Source organism: Polypterus senegalus, chromosome 1 (genome assembly GCF_016835505.1).
Source record: "Polypterus senegalus isolate Bchr_013 chromosome 1, ASM1683550v1, whole genome shotgun sequence".
Taxonomy (NCBI): domain Eukaryota; kingdom Metazoa; phylum Chordata; class Cladistia; order Polypteriformes; family Polypteridae; genus Polypterus; species Polypterus senegalus.
In genome coordinates this window covers 83,994,622-84,004,461 of record NC_053154.1, presented here as the reverse complement: position 1 = coordinate 84,004,461, position 9,840 = coordinate 83,994,622, and positions in this window count along the sequence as shown.

The window sequence follows — 9,840 nt, the reverse complement described above, 5'->3', positions numbered from 1 at the left end:
TATATATATACATACATACACACACACATATATAAACATATATATACATAAACATACATATCTACATATATACACACACAGCTATTTCAGTATCAGTGCAATACGCTGTTTGTTAAAACAGTTGACTCCCGCTCTTACGTGCAATAACAAATCAAATCATTCAGTTGTCTTTGCTCATATGTCATTTTAGAGCTGGACGCCTGGCATCTTTTTTGGCCACAAGTTCGTTTCTGTTTGGTGTGTGGTTCTGTGTTGTGGAGATTCTCAGGATGGATTGCAGGTGCTCATCAGTGAGGCGACTCCTGTGTGCTGTTTTGTTAGTCTTTATCACTGAGAAGAGCTTCTCACACAGATATGTGCTACCAAACATGCACAAGGTTCGAGCCGCATGTAGACGGACTTTTTTTGTTCTTCAAAGTCACCAAAGCGCCGTGCAAACTCAGTGCGCAATAACTCTAGCCGCAATAACTTGCAGCATCATAAGGTAGACTTGATTAACGCGGTAAGTGTTCGGCAAGGCAGCTGAAGCGCTGCATTATGGGATCTGTAGTTTATTGTGTTACCAGCGCTTCATATACCCGGGCTTTAATAACAATAATACAGTATATAAAATGATCTCGGGCGGATATACTTACGCCGGGCGGATGTGGCCCGCGCCCTTGAGTTTGACACATATGGACTAAATAGAACTTGAAAAGATATATTTTTCAAATGTGATCGCAATTCAGATAGAGTTGACGCCAAGACTACAGCCTGCATGCCTCAATGAGTCATCCTCCCCTCGCTCTTACTTTTTTACCATTCATCTAATGAATACACTGAGTATGGCTTTACCAAAACAATCATTGATGGCGAATAAAGTATCCATTATTCGAGTATGTAGAGCGGGATATATATATATACATATATATATATACCCGCGTATCGCAGCGAGAAGTAGTGTGTTAAAAAGCTAGAAAAGAAAAGGGAACATTTTAAAAATAACGTAACATGACTGTCAATATACAGTATTTGTTTTGTGAGTGTTACTGAGTGTTGCTGTCATCAAGGATTTGATTATCATTATTTGTTTCAATCAGGTTCGTATTTGTAGGATGTGTTGTGTTCAAGTTACATTCCGTGTTTGTCAATCGTTGTAAAGATGACAGGTTTCATTCATCGATTCGTTTCTTACTGCATCAATAAACAGCTCGTCTTCTTCTTTATCTGAGCCGTGACACACTGCATGCACGGGTTTTTTACTCTGTCTTCCTTTAGCGGGACATTAACTTTTTCCACCGTGTGCTTTGTTTCCACAGTAGCTGCATTTATGAATATGCTTATCAGATGCTTCATATTTTTGCTGCCTTTTCAATTGTGTAATTCGGTTTTGTTCAGCTCTTTGGAACTGTTGCTTTTATCTGTGCACTCGTCAGTTCACGTGAGCCGCTCGGTGTACATGCATCGAAGGTTCCCAGCTGTGCTGGTGCCATCTCGTGCTATGTCCATGGCTGTATTTAATGTTACCTTAGTCCTGGCACTTAAAACTTTCTCTCGCAGTTTCGCTGAGTTTGTGTCAAACACCACCCTGACCATCTCATCTTCCTCTCCATAAGCACAGTCCTTCACCCGTGAATATTTACCCGTGGCAGTTTGCTATTGGATTGCCGCTGACGGACGGCCTTATATGGGCAGGCACTAAATTACAAACGCCAGCGCAGCCTGTCTATGAACTTAATTTAAAGTGTAGGTTTACATCGTGCTTTGTTTCCGAAGTAGCAGAACTCATGAATATGGTTGTATATGTCACTCGCTCGCTTCTTATTGTTTCGCTGCCTTCTCAATTATATAATGCATGTTTTCTTGAGCGCTTTTTTGAGGTCTTCCTGGTTTTCTATGTACTGCGTGATTACGTGGAAGGCGTGATGATGTCACACGAAACTCCGCCCCACGGCGTTGAAGCTCATCTCCATTACAGTAAATGGAGAAAAACTGCTTCCAGTTATGACCATTACGCGTAGAATTTCGATATAAAACCTGCCCAACTTTTGTAAGGAAGCTGTAAGGAATGAACCTGCCAAATTTCAGCCTTCCACCCACACGGGAAGTTGGAGAATTAGTGATGAGTCAGTGAGTGAGTGAGTGAGTGAGTCAGTGAGTGAGTGAGTGAGTGAGTGAGTGAGTGAGTGAGTGAGTGAGGGCTTTGCCTTTTATTAGTATAGATGGCAGTATATGTGATAGTAAAGCTCTCTAATCTTGTCTAAAAGAGAATCTTACAGTTTCTTGTGTCAGCTTTTCTAAAGTCTTTCCCAATGTCTGCAAATCTCTTGTCTGTGTAAGCAGGGATGACCTTTCTCTTCTGCTGTGACTGCTGCCCGCTGATGGTAAGTTAGTTAAGGGAAGTTGTTGTGTGTATGAGAGCATTATAGAGGGAGACAGACCCTTCATTTCTTTTTAAAATTCTGGCAAAACATATAAATAATTGATTTTTCTTTAGACAAGGTGATATATATTGATAATTTATATGTGCCAACCTAAAGATGCAAATCACCTCATGAAGTATATGAAAAAACAGAATACAAATGAAAATGAAGAACATGGTGCAGTCAATAATTATTTTACATTCTGAAAATTCTGTTCATTTGATTTTACAGATAATAAAATAATAAATTGAGTGTATAGTAGAAATGTATCTGCATAAATCTGTCATAATGAATGAACCCATTGGCTAAATTATCCTTGATAATCATTCATGGCCTTACTCTCCTTAGCTGCCATACCACATAAACTTCAGAACAGGTAATCTACCTAAAGCTAAGCATGTTTTGGGCCTGGTCAGTACTGATAGTCAACAACAAAAAACAGTGCTTGCTAAGCATTGTTCATTGCATCTTCCTTGTGGTTTGCCAAATTTTCTCTTTCCATTTCACAATGTAATCACATCTCTTCTTCCTTGTCTACCCACCCTGTTGGTTAGTTCTGCTGTACACATGACCTATCGATTACTTCTGCTCTCTTCTTCATTTGAAAAAAGCCACCTGTCAGCACAGAACAAAGCAGAACAAAGCATGTGCATTAGTTAAATACATTAACAGAATATGTATAAATACCAATATATCAAGAATTTATCAACACATGAAAAAACACTTGCAGACTTCAATTAAATCAGTCAAAGTGTTTTTGGGATCTTAAAGGAATTTAGTTTTTCGGTTGCCTCTAACCCCAAAATAGTCATATTTTGTTTTTGCGTTTTTGTTCATGAGTGTGTGTGTATGTGTGTATGTATATATATATATATGTCGTCACACACGTGTGCTTAGGAGACAATCGGTAAGCATGAAGGTAAGTGAAACATCGCGAGATAAAAGATTGATATGCGGTAATGATGCCTCTCTGTCTTTGCTTCCGGCAGAAAGAAAGAAGAAAAATAAATCAGTGTGGGTGAACTTTAAAAATGGCCGCCTGATGACGTCACTCACCTTGCCACATCACTTCCGGTCCATTCTTGATGATGTCGCTTCCATCCCTCTGATTCGATGTCATCTCCTGTCAACTCACTTCCTGCATCCATTTTGTTTTTCACTGTATAAAAACGCCATCTTACTGTACAATGACTGCCAATACTTACCGTTTTGATCACCAGAAAGTCTCTTTGTCTTTGTTTTCCCCAAACCTTTGTATTTTGTGAAGGACTCTTTTTTGAAAGAAAATCTATCACAATTGGCGTACCTAGCAGGATAAAAGAACAGGACCTGAGCACCGTTCTAAACACCATCATGGCTGAGCTCTGTACTCTCAAGGTCCATATGGGTGAAACAAGGACCCAACTGGAGGAATCAGAAGCACGGGCCGCAGCTGTTGTACGGACAGAGGCCGCTCAGTCACCACCTCCTCAGTTAACTTTTTTAATTGAGGGGAACAATGTTGAAACCTATTTTTTGATTTTCGAGTGTACCACTAAATGGAACGCTTGGCCAAAGTCAGAATGGCTATACTTACTGGCCCCCTACTTGAAAGGTGAGGCACAGACGGCTTATTATGAGTTAACCGAGGAGTAGGCAGTTGATAATGAGGCCCTAAAAGCAAAGGTATTCAAATGCTACGGCGTCTCACCAGAACAGCAGGCAAGAGAATAGAGGGAGTGGCGGTTCGATGCAGATCGGCCAATCCAAACGCAAGCCTTTGAAGCCTGGGGTGAGGTAGTACGCTGGCTACAGCCAGACTCAAACTCTGCCCAGAAAATGGCCGAATTATTGACATGTGAGACCTAAGTGCATGCCCTCTCTGAAAAGGAGGGCATGCCCAGCAGGTCCAGAAACTAAACTTCGATAACATGGATACCCTGATCGAAATAGTGGAAACGTCATTGAGCTGCCTGTAAACTGGAGCACTCAGAAAGGTTGGCTTGCCAAACCCGACAGGTATGTGGGGCAGCTCCTGAGCCCACCCGGGCAGCACCCAAGCCTGCCATCCGATCTAGAGATAGGTAATTCAGCCTTCCCCGCTGTTTCAAGTGTGGGGATGTTGGACACATATCTCCCACTTGCCCGTTAACAGGAGAGCCCATGGACTGTACACCGATGAGAGGGGAGAGGTATTGTGCTGTTGTGCTGCAAATTAAGAGCAATGCTTGATTCCGGGAGTAACATATCTATTGTTGCTTTCCGTTATGTTTTGCCGCAATAGTGGCTCAAAATAAAGACCAGTTTGAAATGTATACATGGCGATATTCGATATTATAAGTCCGCCTCCTGTATAATCACAGTACATGGCACTATGAAGCACCTAATTATGGCAGTTTTACCTGAACCCCCCTATCCAGTTATACTGGGAAGAGATTGATCTGAAAGTAAAAGCGGTAAAAACATTTCTACACCTAAACAAAATTGGGCTTAATAATGGATAGGAATATTCCTCTCCTGGTTGTCTCCACGTCATGTCTGATGGCCACTAGGACCCAGAGAACTACTCAGTGTGACGGGGATGATGTCCCATCAACCTCTACGGCTGTTACATCAGCAGCCGTGAAGAACATGCAGACTGAAACTCTACCATTGAGGTCAACCCAGATCCCATACAAAGCCTAACCTTCCAAATCTTGTTAAAGCCATCCTCCTTTAAAAGGGAGCAATGGAACGATGATTCCCTCAAATTTGCAAGGAATGCAATCTTTTCAGTTAACGGACAGGTGTCAATTGATCCTTTACCATGAATGCCCTACTTTGTACTTAATAACGATCTCTTGTATCGGGTGGCTGAACATGAGGGTGAAGTATGGACATTGCTCTTAGTTCCATGTACTTATAGGCGGCAAGTATGTGAACTAGCACATGCTCATCTTCTAGGTGCCCATTTAGTCACTGAAAAAACACTGGAGAGAATTAAACTCCGATTTTATTGGCCTGGGATTAATGAGGAGGTCCGACGATTTTGTGCTTCATGTCCCAAAAGCCAACATTGTCAGATTCCTAGGAGGGACAGAGCTACTCTTGTCCCTCTACCCTTTATCAATATTCCTTTTGAACGAGTCGGTGTCGATGTAGGTCCCTTAGAACCCCCCTTTTGAGGACACAAATGTATTTTAATAATGGTTGATTATGCCACCCGATTTCCAGAGGCTGTTCCTTTGCGCTTAGCAATTTCAAAAATCATTGCACGGGAACTAGTAGGGATATTCACCCGTGTAGAGATCCCCAAACAGGTATTAACAGACCAAGGGACTTCCTTCACTTCTGAGATGTTCAAGGAGGTGGCTAAGTTACTCAAAATTAAACATCTAAAAACATTGTCTATCTTTCTCAAACAGTTGGTTTGGTAGAACAATTTAATCAGACCTTAAAACAGATGTTACGTAAAGTAGTTAACCAGGATAGGAGATCAGTTACTCCCTCTCGTATTATTTGCCTATCGGGAGGTGCCTCAGACCTCTACTGGGTTTTCTCCTTTTGAACTTTTATATGGAAGACAGCCCCGAGGTCTATTAGATCTGTTAAAAGAAGGATGGGAAGAGAAGAAGAGGTCCTTCCCTCCTCTAACATCTTGGAATATATCACACAGTTGTGCGATAGATTCGAAAAAATTTAATCAAAGCTCAAACAGTGCAATACTGCAATAGAAACACCACCATTCAGGAATTTATTCTGGGTGATCGTGTAATGGTACTCATTCTCACTTCTAAATTATTGGCACATTGGCAAAGCCATTATGAAATTAGGAAAGAAAAGGACTTGTCGATTATTTGGTTAAACAACCAAATCGTCGACTGAGTGAGCAAGTATATCATATTAATCTGCTGAAACCATGGAAGGATAGGGACAACGATCCCTCCTCCGGTCAGTCTCACTCTCTTTTCATTAAAAAAGAAAACCTTAATTCCGGACCTGATTTGACCCCGGAACAATGACAGGAGCTGGAGGAATCCATCCTGTCCATTCAGGAAGTGGTAAGCAAAATACCAAGTAGGACAGCACTGATTGAACATGATATTATCACTGACCCGGAGGTAGTTGTCAGAGAACGCCCATACAGACTCCCGGAGGCAAAGAAAATGGAATTAGAGCTGGAAATCAAATGTATGCTAAGCCTGGGTATAACTGAAGAGAGTTATAGTCCATGGTCCAGTCCTATTGTTTTGGTTCGTAAATCCGATGGGTCGTGGAGGTTCTGTAATGACTTCTGACGTCTAAATCAGGTCTCTAAGTTTGATGCATATCCTATGCCGCGAGTGAACGACATACTCAATCGACTTGGGAAAGCACAACTCCTAACTACTTTAGACATGACGAAAGGGTACTGACAAATTCCTTTAACGGACTCCGCCAAAGAAAAAAATGCTTTTAGTACTCCTAGTGGACATTGGCAATATATTGTTCTTCCCTTTGTTTGCACGGGGCACCAGCAACTTTCCAGCGTTTGGTAGATACATTGTTACGGCCCCAAAATTCATTTAGTGCTGCCTACCTGGATGACGTGGTCATTTATTCCAGCACATGGAAAGAGCATGTATTGCAGATTAAAACGGTGTTCACTACACTAGCACAAGCTGGTCTTCGCATTAATCCCAAGAAATGCTTCTTTGGGTTAAGAAAAGCCAACTATTTAGGCAATCTGGTGGGGGGAGGTACTGTTAAAACACAATGTTCTACATTTGATGCCATTATTAATTGGCCCCGTCCATTGACTAAGCGGCAAGTACAAGCTTTTCTGGGGTACCCCGTTTTGTACCTCACTTCTCAGAGATAGCTGCGCCCTTAACTAATCTTACAAAGAAAAGGGCACCTAAAGTGGTATGGAACACCTTAACTGAAACTGTATTCAATGACTTGAAAATGAACCTAACTTCAGCACCTGTTTTGAAATCTCCTGACTTTTCTTTTCATTTTCTCCTCCAGACCGATGCATCGGACACAGAATTAGGTGCCGTGTTGAGCCAATGCATCGATGGTGCTAAACATTCTGTCATGTTCCTTAGCCAGAAACTGTTGGACACGGACAGAAGGTAATATGCAGTGAAACCTGAAGCCTTGGCGATCATGTGGGCTGTAACCCAGTTGAGATACTATCTGTTGGGACATGAGCTTACTCTGATTATGGATCATGCCGCCTTACAGTGGATGTCTGTACATCGTGAGTCTAACCCACATGTCACAAGGTGGTTTTTAGATCTTCAACTGTATCAGTTCACTGTCATTTATTGTATAGGTTCCTTGCAGGCCAATGCAGATGCCCTCTCTCATGTCTACGACCTCTTGGTGTAGGCTGTCCAACCCAATGGGTCTGGGCAGAGAGGAGGAGTCATGTCACACATGTGCGCTTAGGAGACAGTCAGTAAGCCCGAAGGTGAGTGAAACATCGTGAGATAAGGGGTTGACCCCTCTCTCTTTACTTCTGGCAGAAATAAAGAAGAAAAATAAATCAGTGTGGATGTACTCTAAAAATGGCAGCCTGATGACATCTTTCACCTTGCCACATCACTTTCGGTGCATCCTTAATGACATCGCTTCCATCCCTCTGATTCAATGTCATCTCCTGCCAACTCACTTCCTTCCTCCATTTTGTTTTTCACTGTATAAAAACACCATCTTACTGTACAATGACTGCCAATACTTACCGTTTTGATCACCACAAAGTCTTTTTGTCTTTATTTGTCCATTGGACAGTATACATGGACGGTCCCCAAACCTTTGTATTTTGTGAAGGACTCTTTTTTGAAATAAAATCTATCACAATGTATATACAGTATATATATATATATATATACAGTATATATATATACTGTATATATATTTATATGAGATACAGTGTATATGAAATATGAGATATATATAGACATAGACTTAGATATATATAGGTATAAATAGTTTCATACTGTACCTCTGAAAATGGATGGATTTTCATCCCGACATGGACGGATAGCGAAAATTTACCTAGCCAGGAGTCCATGATTGATTATGCAAGAGGAGGTACAACCCAGCCAGTATTATTTGGGGTTCTTATGCCAGTCGGGACAATTATTTAATGGATGGATGGGGAGAAACTGGCTATAAGAGACAGTTTATTCATTCCCCAGTGCAAAACCTGGCAACAATGCTCTTGCTTAGCCTCAAGGTTGGATTCCTGCAGAGCAGGAGGGCAATCCAGTTGGTATCCCAGGGTGCCACCAGAGGGTGATGCCTAGAGAAGGTCTCCCTTCTTTGGGGAGCTTCTGCATGATCCAGATGTGCTTCCATCATGCTGTGTGGTGATATCAGAAGTACTCCCAGGTCTGTCATAAAAAGAGCCACCTTGCCTCACTTATGGGGGTGTCAGAATCATGAGACAGTGGTCAACACATGCAGAGGAGAGGTGGAGAAGGGCAGAAAGACATTAGACTGATATTACCTGGGTATGGGACTAAGTAAAGTCTTTATTTTATTATTTTTAATAAACTTCTATTTTTTAATAAACTACCTCATATTTTACCAGGAATTGTCTGTGTTTGAGTTGTGTCTGGTGTTTGGGGCCCTTGAGATGAATGAGTGAGTAAATTTGGAAAGAATTTGTATGACAAGAGGGTCTTGCTTCAGTGACCAGTGATATTTCCATAATGGTAATAACTGAAAGAGATGGTTAACCAGAAGGTCTTGGTGATCTTCAATTATATATCTTGCTCAATTCCTGACCCATGATGCATACAGGCCCTCAGCAGAATGAATCTTCAGGTCTTTAGTCTTTTCTACTGTCCAAATGACACGCTGCAATTTATGTTTTAAGTCAACAGATTTATTGCCCTACCAGATACTTATGGAGAAAAATTGAACTGCACTGAATGGAATAGATTAAACTCTTTAATCTGGCAGAGTAAAAACATACTGCTGAATTTTAGGATAAGAGAATTTATTTTTTTTTATAACCAAATTCCATTTATGAGTAACATATATAAGGAATATAAGATGTGAGGATAGTCTCCAAAATCCATTGTTTTCAGAGTATTCAGGTTGAAACTGTTTGGGATACACAAAGTGGCCAGCCAATCTACCTCTTTTCAAGATAGATAGATAGATCAGAAAGAACTGACTTGATTTGACTCTTGTTTTTTATTTTTCTAAACTGTCCCTGGTGCTCTAAAAATAACTGATACATGATGGGGTTGTTTGAGACCCAGGAATTCAGCAATTACATTTTTTAAATGGCTTTTAATGTTTTTTTTTTCTTTTCTTGACAGTTTTTTTGTTGTTTGGGCATCATCATTTGTGGAGTTTTTTGTTGACAGTTGCAATGCCATTGCTAGATAGGACCAACCAGAAGTGTGCAGTGCATGATGTCACCAGGTCAACAGTATAAAAGTTCAGTATTGCGCACTTCCTGGTTGACAAAGTTTGT